Here is a 14359-nt window from a genome sequence, read left to right on the forward strand (position 1 = left end):
TTAGTTTTTTGAATGTCGAACTTTAAGCCAACTTTTTCACTCTCCTGTTTTACTTTCATCAAGAGGCTCTTTAGTTCTTCGCTTTCTGCCATAAGGGTGGTGTCATCTGCATATCTGAGGTTACTGATATTTCTGCTGGCAATCTTGATTCCAGCTTGTGCTTCTTCTAGCTCAGTGTTCCTCATGATGTACTCTGCATATAAGTTAAATAAACAGGGTGACAATATACAGCCTCGGCGTACTCCTCATTTGGAACCAGTCTGTTGTTCCACGTCCAGTTCTAACTGTTGCTTCTTGACCTGAATGCAGATTTCTCAGGAGGCAGGTGAGGTGGTGTGGTATTCCCATCTCTTTCAGAATTTTCCAGTTTGTTGTGACCCACACAGTCAAAGGCTTTGGCATAGTTGATAAAGCAGAAGTAGATATTTTTCTGTGACTCTCTTGCTTTTTCAATGATCCAATGGATGTTGGCATTTTGACCTCTGGTTCCTCTGCCTTTTCTAAATCCAGCTTGAACATCTGGAAGTTCACAGTTCATGTACTGTTGAAGCCTGACTTGTAGAATTTTGAGCATTGTCTTGCTAGCATGTGAGCTGAGTGCAATCGTGTGGTAGTTTGAACATTCTTTGGTGTTGCCCTTCTTTGGGATTGGAATGAAAACTGACCTTTTCCAGTCCTGTGGCCACTGCTGAGTTTTCCAAGTTTGCTGGCATATTGAGTGAGGCACTTTAACAGCATCGTCTTTTAGGATTTGAAATAGCTCAACTGGAATTCCATCACCTCCACTAGCTTTGTTCACAGTGATGCTTCCTAAGCCCTGCTTGACTTCACATTCCAGGATATCCAACTCTAGGTGAGCGATCACACCATTGTGATTATCTGGGTCATGAAGATCTTTTTTTTACAGTTCTTCTGTGTATTCTTGCCACCTGTTAATGATATCTTCTGCTTCTGTTAGGTCCGTACCATTTCTGTTCTTTATTGAGCCCATCTTTGCATGAAATGTTCCCTTGGTATCTCTAATTTTCTTGAAGAGATCTCTAGTCTTTCCCATTCTATTGTTTTCCTCTATTTCTTTGCATTGGTCACTGAGGAAGGCTTTCTTATCTCTCCTTTCTATTCTTTGGAACTCTGCATTCAGATGGGTATATCTTTCCTTTCCTCCTTTGCCTTTAGCTTTTTTCTTTTCTCAGCTATTTATAAGGCCTCCTCAGACAACCATTTTGCCTCGCATTGGCATTATTTATATATCTATTTACTCTCCCTTGTTATGCTTGTAAACTCCTGAAGCAAGGATTTACCCACCATCCACTATATAATCTACACTGTGACTACTAGTACTGTCAATTTGTAAAAATTGAGTATTCACTTATGGTAAATGAATAAATTAGTAGATGAGTGGTGGGATCTGGAGATGAGCCTTGACAGGTTGATATGTTTTGGATAAATGGAGGAGGGAAGAGAGTGTTGTGACAGGCTTAGGGAATAAAAAAGCAGAAGATTCAGCTTGCAGACTCAGTTCTCATCTTTGTTCCTGGGATGTAGGATCCTTGGGAGGGTGGAGAAGGGGCTCCATATAATTTGTTTACTCACTGATGAAAGGCAGAGCCTTCAGCCACTAGACACTTTGGTGGTGGCCTCAATTGCTCCTGGGTTGACTGCAGTCTGGTCAGTCTCTGCCTGCCTGGCAGTGAGCCTGCCACGCCAAGGCCGCAGTGTTCTGTACCAGGCAGTAGCTTGTGATTAGTATGCTCTCTGTGTTCCTGGACAGAACAGATGTCTTGTCTGCGTTTTTGTGCTACACCATGATGGCAGGTTCCCAATGATCAGGATCCAATTTCAGATTTTTTGAAATCCTGGGCTGAAAAATTCTGTTTGGTCAGTTCTGAGACCCAGCCTCCCTCTTTGTAAGAAATCTTTACGGATTTGTGTGGACAGAGGGTGCAGCAGTACTTAGCCTTGAGTGAGTGGGGGTGGGTAGGATGGAGCACTTTTTTCTCTTTCAGAAATTTCATTGTTCGCATATAGTCACACCTTGAAGATATTGCAGATCCGCTTCCAGCCTATTGCAACAAAACAATTATAGCAATAAAGGGAATCCTAGCAATTTTTTGGTTTCCCAGTGCATGTAAAAGTTATATTTAGATTATACTGTAATGTATTAAGTGTGCAATAGCATTATATCTGAAAATATAAATAAATTTTAAATGCTTTATTGCTGAAAAATTCTAACCATCTTTTGAGCCTTTAGCAAGTTATAAGCTTTTTGTAATAGTAACATAAAAGATCACTGATAATAGATCACCATAACATATGTAATAATAATGAAAAAATTTGAAATTTTGCAAGAATTGCCAAAATGTGACACAGAGACACCAAATGAACAAAGCCTGTGGGAAAATGGCATTGATGCACTTGCTTGATGAAGGGTGGCCGCAAACCTTCAGTTTGTAAACAATGTAATTCTGTGAAGCACAGTAAAGAAAAATGCAATGAAATGTATATAAACACAACTTACTTTACAATTTTTATTTATTCATTTATTTTCTTCCTCTGGTCTTAGCTGTGGCATGCTGGCTCTTTGATCTCTGGCGCGTGGGGGATCTGTCATTGTGACATGCAGACTCTGAGTTGTGACCTGTGGGATCTGGTTCTCTAAGGATGGAATCTGGGCTCCCTGGTTTAGGAGGGGACGTCCCACAAGGGAAGTCCCACAACTACTTTTGTACATTTATTTTTGTCTCCTAAAACTTTACTGAATTCATTGATCATTTCTAACCTATTTTTTTTTTTGGTAGAGTCTTTAGAAGTTTATACAAGATCATATCACTCTGAAACAAAGACAACTTTACTTCTTTTTTTTGTCTATTCCTTCCTTCCTTCTTCTCTTTCTTTCAGTTCTAATAGAAACTGATAGTCTAATTAGTGCTTTGAATTCTTGGAGAAATGAAAGCATGCTTGTATAATGTAAAATGCCTAAGTGTGTGTGATAGCTTCATTCTCCCAGCTTACCTTGGCTCCAACTTTGCTGGTTGCATGCACAAGCCCTAAAAAAAATGCCATCTAACTAAATGACAGACCTTGTATAAAGCAGCTTCTCTAAGTTCCAGAGGAATCAGTGCCAAAGGCTTCCTCTGTTTCAAACTGCTGTCATGGAGACAGATAAACATAAGCTAGATGCTTTTCAGCAGGTGTCCAAATACCTGAGTGGAATACTTGGTCCTCCAAAGTGTTCAGACAATGAAAATATAAAACAATAAATTCACAATAAATAACAATTCAGTTAGACTTGGGGGGAGTAGTGGAGAGTCAGTGATGTTAAAGTTTCATGGAAACACATTTTAAAGAGGAGCTCATCAGGGATGCCTGGAGGGACTTTTGCAAGAGTTCCTTACTAGCTAGAGACAGAACTTTAACTAAGACCCACGCCTCCTGATTCATAATCTACTTCTATTTCCACCTCTTCCTGGTGTGGTAGCTGATTCATTCCACACCCAAGGAAGAGGAGGTGTCATTAGTCATCGTTTGCCCAAGGCCTGCTTGAACCTGCTCTAATAACAACAGCACAAGAGAGTTATGTATCACTGTGATGAGGCCCATGTGCCCACCAAGACCTTGATGGAGAAACGGGACTTGGGAGGGATGTCTCTTCTATCAGGAAGCAGCAAATTTGAAGAGCAGTGTGATTTGCACAAGTTAGAAACAGTGCTGTTAACTTGACCTGTCAGAAATAATGAATGTGGTGCATAATATTATCCAGTCAGGGTCCCCTGGTTTCACAGGCTCAGAACTTGAATACTGTATTTTTGAAATAATGAAGAAAGAGTATTGTGACTTTTAAAAAATGTTTTTAGTTTCTATCAGGCTAATTTTCCCAGGAATGAGGAGTTATTTCAGCTTCTGTAACTACCATTCCACCTTTTGCCAGATGGCTCAAAACATTGGCATAAGGACCACAGCTTTGGGGATATTTACATAGTCTTACAGTTGCCTAGTCAAATATGGGTCAAAGTAGTATTGCTGTATACTGCCTAGAACCTTGGCATTAGAGAGAATGATTCAGTTCAGTTCAGTCACTCAGTCATGTCCGACTCTTTGCGACCCCATGAATCACAGCACGCCAGGCCTCCCTGTCCATCACCAACTCCCGGAGTTCACTCACACTCATGTCCATAGAGTCGGTGATGCCATCTAGCCATCTCATTCTCCGTCGTCCCCTTCTCCTCCCGCCCCCAACCTTTCCCAGCATCAGACTCTTTTCCAGTGAGTCAACTTGTCGCATGAGGTGGCCAAAGTAATGCAGTTTCAGCTTTAGCATCAGTCCTTCCAATGAATACCCAGGATTGATCTCCTTTAGAATGGACTGGTTGGATCTCCTTGCAGTCCAAGGGACTCTCAAGAGTCTTCTCCAGCACCACAGTTCAATAGCATCTGTTCTTTGGCGATCAGCTTTCTTCACAGGAATGGTAGAGGACTATTTATTCTTCTTCACCACTTAAGTGGTGGCTTGTAGAAATCCATTGAAACCTAAGATTCATCCCTTCTCAACTTCAGATTCTATGCTCTTTAGCATATTTTAATGAAATCTCCTTTATTCTTAGCTCTAATTATTTCCTTCCTTGCACTAATATTTTCTTTTCTAGGTCTTCCTTTTCATGTTTATTCTTTCTACCTATTAGCCACCTTCCTTCTACTATCCTTCTGCTTGAGGTTAGCTTAACTCAGTTTGAAAGCATTTATTAAACAGTGTCTATAAAACACTTATGCATATTGTTTTGAAATATATTAAGGAAAGAAAGATGCAGTCTCTAGCTTATCCTGTGGGATCAGAACTAAGGCAAACTACATTAAACATCCATATAACATTTCTGAAGCAATGGATGACCTGCTGTAGGGGTGGAATTAAGGCAGATACATGAATCTTAACAAAGTGCCCCCAGTTCTGTACATACTCAATGTGTTTGCTGAATGAAAGAAAGAATGATTGGAGTCAAAGTAGAGAACAGACCACAGTACAAAGACTACGCTCATTATCCATCGTCACTGTGCTCAGTCACTTGGTCGTGTCCGACTCTTTGTGACCCCATGGACTGTATTCCACCGGGCTCCTCTCTCCATGGAATTTTCCTAGTTAGAATACTGGAGTGGGTTGCTATTTCCTACCTCAGGGGATCTTCATGACCCAGGGATTGAACCTGAGTCTCCCGCACTGGCAGGTGGATTCTTTACTACTGTGCCACCTGGGAAGCCCTCTGCTCATTATTGGTGAAGGGCTAATCTGAAAAAATGCTTTAACTTTTTGTTCCTTTCCATTGTGTCCTCTGCCCATCTTATGCTCCAGTCATAGCAAGCGAATTACAGTTTTCCAAAGACTTGCTTGTGCACCATCTTGTACTGGTTCTTGTATGATTCCCCCTCCCATTTGATGAAATTGTAATCATCTTTTAAGGCTCAATTAAAAGGTCAGCTCACACGAGAGACCTTCTCTAAACTGTTCCAACTACTGCACCATAAGGGTATCCTGATTATTCCTTTACCTCTCTCCACATGTCCCAATTTTGGACTGAAGATGTTCAGATTAAGCTTTTGATAATCTTTTTTTTAAAAAGAACATTGAGTATATCGAGCACATGCCATGCAAGATAAAGCCGGGAAGACACAAAATTAAGTAAATCATGACCCTGAACGTAATAGCTCATAGTCTAATATGGAAACCTATGCATTACATAAAACCATGTATAAGCATAAAGCAATGCATAAGGGCTATAAGAGAATCAGAGTTTATACTAGATAGCTACTTTGAGTATTCCCAATTTGAGAATCATTAGTTTGGGATTAAAACAGATAATAGGTTACTTGTGAAAAATTTTAATGATTGCTGATTATATTTAGAATATAATATTCTAAATATAGGAGGGTGTATAGTTTGAAGCTACTTAGCAAGCAACTGATACCATAAAGTATCTCCTGTAAAATGATCATGCCCTGCTCCCTTATCAACAGCCTTGCCCTGTGGCCAGCTTCCTCTGGGGAGTGAGAGGGTCTGGGGCTTGCTGATGATGGTAAGGGGCCTTGAGCAAAGCTGAAGATTCTCATGCCTGTGAGTTCCCACTCCTCAGTGTTGGGGTTTGAAGGTGGAAAGCTTGTGTGAAGAAGGAAAGGAAGGGAAGGGTATCTGCATCTTGGCCAACTGGACCTATCTTAAGTTCCAAGGAAGCTCAGCCAAGAGCTGGACAGCAGTGAGTCCAATCAGGCAATTTATGCAATGTTGAATTCCAAGCTATGGTACTTGTATTGATTCTGTACTCCTGGAACCGGAAATGTGTTTGAAACACTGGGCGTAATTTAAACTAAATAATTTTGCATTAAATCTGTTCTGTGCCAAAGAGGAAGTCCAGGTCAATGACCAGACCAGCTCTTGGAAGGGAACTAAGAGTCAATGGAGGTGAGATTTTTAACCCTCAGAGCATTGAGTTCCTGCTCTGAGTAGAACAAAGGAGACTCAAGGGGCTGGCCAAATGGTCACCCCTGGAGTGCCCAGAGCCCTGGGCTGGAGTGCTAACTCTCAACCTCAAGAATTACCTTTCCTGAAAAGTGTGTGAACAGATAATTAACATAAGAAACTAAGAGATCCAGTAAATATATGGTGAAAAATATACTAATGGCTCACCAGTTAGCAAATAAAAGTTGTGTTGATTTGTTTTCTATTTCTTTTTTTCATTTAATGATATGTGGTGAATTTATTAGTTTCCTAGGGCTGCTGTAACAAAGTACCACGAATTGGATAGCTTAAAGCAATAGAAGTGTATTCTCTTACAGTTTTGTAGACTTTTTAAGTACAAAATCAAGTTGTCAGCAAGGCCTGTGACTCTGGATAGAATCCTTCCTTGACTCTTCCTAGTTTCTGGTGATGGCTGGCAATCCTTGGCTTGCAGCTCCATCACTCTGAGCTCTGCCTCTGTCATCATATAATGTTCTGTCCCTGTGTCTGTGTCTTCACTGGTATTTTTCTCTTTTTATAAAGACACTTATAATGACTGGTACTCACCTTAACTGACCTGATCTCAACACGATTACATCTGCAGTGATCTTATTTCCAACCAAGGTCACATTCACAGGTAGTGAGGGCTTGGGACTTCTACGTATCTTTTTTGGAACACAATTCAAGCTGTATCAGTATTGTCTTCTGTCATTGTTTTTTCAAAATTTGATTTTTAATGGCTGAGTTCTATTCCATTGTATGGCTTGAGCTTAATTAAAATATCTACTGAAGTGAAAAATTAAAATGATTGTCCTCAGTCTTGGTGAAGAGTTGGAGAAATGTGCATATTTTTATTTTTATATTGCCAGCATGTACATTATTTGATACAGTTCTCTTTGGCTGATTAATTTTAATCTTACTTCCTATTAGAGATGTGGCTTGAGGACTGGGCTGGGAGCTGATAGGCATGAGTGAAAGCTCGTTTTGCAAACCAGTCAGGCCCTGAGACTCTGACACCTGTACAGGAGTTTTACAGTCTTTGAGACAGAAAATAGAATTAAAGTTGTCTAAGTAGTAAGCAAAGTAAACTCTGTTCCCTTGTCCATTCCAATTACAATTCCAGCCTCAGAGGACTTAGGTCTGAAGAGGACCTCAGAGAACTTAGGTCTGCCAGCCCTGGGAAGCTCTTCTTTGTGCTCCCTGCCCCTGTCCCCCCGCGCCCTGCCTTCCATATGCCCTGAGAGTCCAGACAAGACCCTGCTTCATCTCTGGATCTTGCAGACAGCCTGAACTATGAGAACAACAGGTAAGCAGGTGGACCTTCTTCTTTTGATGACCTCACTCCACCGGGATATGCAGTATCTTGGTTTCCCAACCACCAGCAATGATTGAGTCCTTACCTCCTGCAGTGGAAGGGGACTTCTAACCACTTGACTGCCAGGGAATTCCAAGGACCTTCTTGGAAGATGAGTTTCTCAAGGGCCAGGCGTGGCTATGCTCATTTTTATTTACTAGGGTTAAGACAATGATCTGTGCATTTAGTGTCCTAAAACTGGAACTTCTGTGTTGGTCTTTTCAGGAGTATTACTTGGAGACCATAGCAGACATCTCATGTAGACACTATTGGAAGAGGTCACCCTGTATGCTTTTACCTTAACAATACTCAGCCAATTATCCCTCCCTCCTCAACCCTATGGCTTTCTGCATTAATATGTATCAGATTCCTAGGGCCTCTAATGCCCTTAAAACAGACAGATGACCACGTGACCCTACTGCCCGATAAAGGATAGGCCGCCTTCCCTGGTCAGTGCAGTCTTTCCACACGTGTGCTCATCAGAATTCTGGCAGGCTGGTGAGGAGTATACCATAGCTGCCCTTGTTTCTTTTTTGGAAAGCAGCAGAAATTTTGCTGGAGATACACTCAATTTATGAGCAAGGGTGTTGGGGAGGCCCATGATTGTTCTGGAAAGTCTCCCCTTCCTTTTGTTGCCTGTGCCACCCCATGACATTTTTTAAGATCTGGTGTTAGAGGATTGTAGTGAGAATGATGGCCCAGTCCAGTCTCTGCCCTCTGGTGCCGCCTGCTCAGAGTATTATGGCAACGTTGCCAGTGGGAAAATTGCAACTGAGTCCCTGTGCTTGGTGCTGCTCTATTAACAACGGGAATGTGAAGGATCTCAGGTGGGAGATGAGAATGATAACAGAAAAGCTATTTCTTTTCATTTCCCCAGTGTTTATAGACTGAGCAAAATTGCTAAGAGAGGCATCTCCAATTTGAAGTGCTAACACTTTGGTACCATGTTGGAATAGAGACTCTTGATTAACAAATGTGATTGAATCACAAAAACACCGCAAATTGTGGCATCGCTTTCATTCTTTACAATAATCAGGTAACGAAACATCACTACTTGGGGGGCTGAATGATGGAACAGCAAGCTTCCAATTAGAATGCCTTCTTCCTACAGGAGCCCCGATTGTACCGATGTGTGTGAAAGGATGTTAGAGAGGCTGCTCAGGTAGGGGAGAGCTGCCTGGGGCGACTCCAACCTTTAGTCTGGGACTGAGAACTGTCTTAATGGTTTTCCAAAAGGGCAGTAAAACAGTTTGAGAACCGCTCTCTTCAGAGAGCTTCTTTGAAATAGCCTTTTCTCTGTTACCAAAAACACTAGCCTACCTCTGCTCAGGACCTCAGCTCCCTGCTCTCCTTGAAAACACACACACACACACATGAATGTATACACATGCACACATACATTTGTACACATCCATCTTTGCTTCATGTGTTCTCTGCAGGGTTTCTGTGATGTTTTTGATGTTTTCCCTACTGTGTCATAATTAGAAACTAATTGCAAACTATTGAGTGTTTGCCAGGTATCAGATACTGTCCTTTACCTACATGATCCCATTAATGCTTCATATACCTGCTGGGTAGCAACTGTGAGCATCTCTGTTTTGCAGATGAGCAAACAGACTCAGATGTGCCTCCGTCCATGAAGGTAGAGAGGAGAGAGCAGAGTTGTGAAGTCAGGTCTCTGCAGCACTCCCCCCGTTTTGATGCAAGAGGCATCAAGGAGTATGTAGGAGCTAGGACTCACAGAAATGGCTGAGCCCCAGAGTCTGCCCTGTTGGCATCTGCTGGCCTACGTAAGCCTGCACCTCTGCTGCAGAGGTGCTCAGAACTACGTGCCTTTGCTTCTGCCCTACAGAGTTTGGCTGTCACTACTGTAGGGGATGGGGCTGAGGCCGCCGGACATTCTGGTTTCTGTTCCTGTGATCGTGTCTCGTGGGGATCAGCTCCTGCCTGCCTGCCTCCTGGCAGGGGTGGCAGCAGATGGAAATGGGATAGTTTAGGACCTGGGACCCTTTACTGGAGCACTTACACCTAGATCAACATCTCCTTGAGCAGCAGAATTCAAAGAGGCTATAAGGAACTAAAAATAATTGTATTCATTATGATAAATAATTATTTACAAATAATTATGAACAGTAAGATACAAAAAAGCCAAAGCCCAACCACTTCTGAGGCGCCAGGAGCCAAAGCAGGGTATTACCCTCATGCACAAGGTATGTGCGTGAGCCCTGCACACAGCACCTCCAAAGGGGTCAGCAGACCACCTAAGTCGTCCCATCCCACCTTCCCAATCTGCTGATCCGCCCCCACTTTCACCCATTAAAGGAGCCAGGCTGCCCTCTTGGAGAGCCAACAGGGTCCCTGTTACTTGTTTTCACTCTCATGTGCTGCGGAAGGAGTCCCAATAAAGCCTTGCCTGAGTTCCTCATCTGGCCTCTCATCAATTCTTACTGAAATTTCCGTTGGTTAGAGTCCAAGGACCCGAGTCGGTGAGCACAAAGAGGTTCTGTCGACTGATGGAAGACCTGGGGGTTGACATGCTCACTTTCACTCACTCTTTCACACACTCACCAAACGAATTTTTGAGTGCCTCCTTACCCTTTTGTGAGGTACTGTGATAGGAGCCTGAGGTCCTGTGGGAGAATTGATCAGGTTTGATGTCTTTCTGGAGTTGACATATGTTATCCATTTCACCTATTGGAAGGTTTCCTTGTCACAGCATGAGGATGACAATGCCAACCTCCAGAAATTGATGAGAGTATTAGATTAAATGAGAGAATACATGTGAAAGTACCCCATAAACTCTGCTGTCCTGGAGAAACAAGAAACTTTGCTGTCATTTATATCTTAGTGGATTATCAAGATGGGACCTTGCCTCTACTCCTAGGATTCCTGCCAAGAACCAGCATCTGTCCTCTTAGCATTCCTGAAATTAAATTTCAAACTGTATTTGAGTTCCTACTATGCTCAAATACATAATCTTATTCAATCCTGGAAAGTCTAGTGAGTGAGGAATCATTGCTCAGGGCATAGTTTAGCTTCTGCCTACTTTGCCCTAAAATAAAAATAGCAACATTTTATGTTTATTTTGTGCACTGTACTTTTCCCACTGAGTTATGTATAATGGACAACTTTCCAAATATAATCCTTTCTTTGCTGTTTTAAGACCAGTTTATTCTTTTTAACAGTTGCATAATACTTTGCTATATGGTTTAGTGTCATCTATTTAATCAGTTCCTTCTTCATAGGCATTTATATTGCTTCTAATTATTCTCATTGCAAACAACACTTTAATGAAAATCCTTGGATATATGTCTTTGAGGATTTGTGTTAGTATTTCTGTACAAAGAAAGTGGGATTGGGAGTTGGGGTGAATTTATGTTTAATATTTTGATAGATGGTGGTGGTTTAGTCGCTAAGTCGTGTCTGATTCTTGCAACCCCGTGGACTGTAGCTTGCTAGGCTCCTCTGTCCATGGGATTCTTTAGGCATGAATACTGGAGTGGGTTGCCATTTCCTTCTCCAAGGGATCTTCCCAACCCAGGAATCGAACCTGGGTCTCCTGTATTGCAGAGAGATTCTTTATTGACCGAGCTATCAAGGAAGCCATTTTGTCCTTCCAAAAGGCTATGCCAGTTTAACTCTCTTACACCACATATATGAACAGTCCACATTCTTGCCAAAATAGGCTATTGTCTGTGTTTGAAAACATTTGACAAACTTATGGACAGCGTTAGTATTTGATTATTTACTTTGTGGTTCTTTAACTGTTAACAAGCTGACCTTGTTTTTTTTTCTGCCTTTTAAGTTTCTTCCATAAATTGATATTTCAGATCTTCTAGCCAATCTTCAGTGGTGTTTCTTCACTGAGTTGTAGCAAGTCTTTGTATCTTTTGGAGGTTAAGATTTGTTCGTTAGATCCATTGCAAGGGTGTGCTTTTCCCTATTTCGGCTAATGGGTATTAATCTCCCCTTCCCTGAGAAACTCTGCAGGTCATAACATTCATTTCCTTCTTCTTTTGGAACACCAGGTACAGAATCTTGGTACTGAATTTTTGGGAACAGAATGATATCATAGAGTTGTAGAAAAGAGCATCAACTTTAAAGACAGGTAATCTGAACTTGAATATTTGTTCTATCTTTTACCAGCTGGGTGACATTGGGAGAGTTGTTTGATCACTCTGAGCTTCTATTTCCTTATTGTAAAATGGAATGTTAATATCTGCCTTCTCCAAAGACCATATCTATCCTCAAAACCTGGAGATGTTGAGAAGTTCCTCTTCTGGGAGGTTTGGGGCATATAAAAGGTTTAAGAAAGAAGGACCTCTTGGTGGTAAAGTTATACAGACTAGGATGATCTGGTGACTTGGAATAGAGTTCCTTTTGCCATATAGGCAAATAAGGCTTTTTTTCTTTTTAATTGAGAAATAACATAAAATAAAACTCGCAAATTTAGGATAAATTTGATGAATTTGAAAAGTATATAGACACTTACCTAGTTACCACCCAAAATAAGATGTAAAATTTCCATCCCCTCAGAAAATTCTTCACATCTTTTTGTGTTTTTGGTCATGCCTTGCAGCCTATGGGATCTTAGTTCTTGGACCAGGAATCGAACTTGAACCCCCTGCATTGGAAGGGCAGTGTCTTAACCAGCAGACCATCAGGAAATCCCCCTCTGCATCTTTTTCGTAACTTGAACTCGCCACAGCTTTCTATTTCTCTCATAATGTGTTCATTTTTCCTGTATTTGTGTTTCATATAAATGGAATCATTCAGTGTGTACTCATCTGTGTTTGGTTTCTTTCACTCAACATAATATTCTGAGATTTGTTCGTATATCAGTAGATACTATTTTTGATCACTGGGTAGCTTTTCCATTGTAAAGATTTACGACAGTGTATCCATTCTTCTGTTAGTAGACACTGGAGGTTGTTTCCAGCTTTGAGTAAGAAGGTTATAAGCCTTCTCATGCAAGCCTTTTGGTGGACATATATTTTCATGTCTTTTGGGTACTACAGTAAGGTCTTTGGGTCAAGTGTATGTTTAGGGTTATCAGAAACTGCCAAATAGATTTCCAAAGTGGTCGCACCATTTTACAATCCCACCAGTGGTATAAGGGAGTGCCACTGGGTGTTCTGAGCTTTTTTGATTTTAGACCTTTATGGCAGAAAATGAAGAGGAACTAAAAAGCCTCTTGATGAAAGTGAAAGAGGAGAGTGCAGAAGTTGGCTTAAAGCTCAACATTCAGAAAACTAAGATCATGGCATCCGGTCCCATCACTTCATGGGAGATAGATGAGGAAACAGTGGAAACAGTGTCAGACTTTATTTTTTGGGGCTCCAAAATCACTGCAGATGCTGATTGCAGCCATGAAATTAAAAGACGCTTACTCCTTGGAAGGAAAGTTATGACCAACCTAGATAGTATATTAAAAATCAGAGACATTACTTTGCCAACAAAGGTCCATCTAGTCAAGGCTGTGGTTTTTCCAGTGGTCATGTGTGGATGTGAGAGTTGGACTGTGAAGAAAGCTGATTGCTGAAGAATGGACGCTTTTGAACTGTGGTGTTGGAGAAGACTCTTGAGAGTCCCTTATACTGCAAGGAGATCCAACCAGTCCATTCTAGAGGAGATCGATCCTGGGTGTTATTGGGAGGACTAATGCTAAAACTGAAACTGCAATACTTTGGCCACCTCATGCGACGAGTTGACTCACTGGAAAAGACTCTGATGCTGGGAGGGATTGGGGGCAGGAGGAGACGGGGACGACAGAGAATGAGATGGCTGGATGGCATCCCCGACTCGATGGGCATGAGTTTGAGTGAACTCTGGGAGTTGGTGATGGACAGGGAGGCCTGGCGTGCTGCGATTCATGGAGTTGCAGAGAGTTGGACACGACTGAGCGACTAAACTGAACTGAAGTGCTTGTGAAATGGTATTTCGCTGTGGTCTGGCAAGTTGGACTATCATGCTTTGTCTTCAGCAAATCTCTCTGTTCATATGTGCTTAGTGTATCTTTCTGTTTTTCATGTGTATTTTCTCTCCAGTGAGATTTGAAATTCTCTGCGGGCATAGCCTCTACTTATTGTGCTTTCCTTAAATACTGGACTACACCAAACACAGGGCCAGGTCTGTAGTGGGTGCTTAATGTTTTGTTGATGTCTTGCTACTCAGACGTGTTTGCAGACTGTTTTGCAAGGAGAGCAGATGAGGAAGGGCTGCTACCACCAAAGGCTCTCAAACCCTTACAATTGCATTGGTTCCCTGGGAGGTAGTTAGGAAAGACTGGCTGTGGTCCTCTGTCATTCTCTCTGACAATTAGGTAATTAGTCAGGGCTTCTTAGCAGCTGTTGGGGCTGGGTGGCACTTTCTTGAGACAAGGTCTGCTAAGTAATAACGAGTTCAGGAGAGCAGAGAAACAGGCGAGTTGGGCTCTCACTGGCCAGCTCCCGTCTCCCTCAGCTGGCCTCCTCCCTGCATTCACCCTTTGATGCTATAGAGTGTCAAGAAGATTGTTCTTTCTT

Source organism: Moschus berezovskii, chromosome 23 (genome assembly GCF_049115385.1).
Source record: "Moschus berezovskii isolate FMDL1 chromosome 23, NW_MosBer_1.0, whole genome shotgun sequence".
Lineage (NCBI taxonomy): Eukaryota > Metazoa > Chordata > Mammalia > Artiodactyla > Moschidae > Moschus > Moschus berezovskii.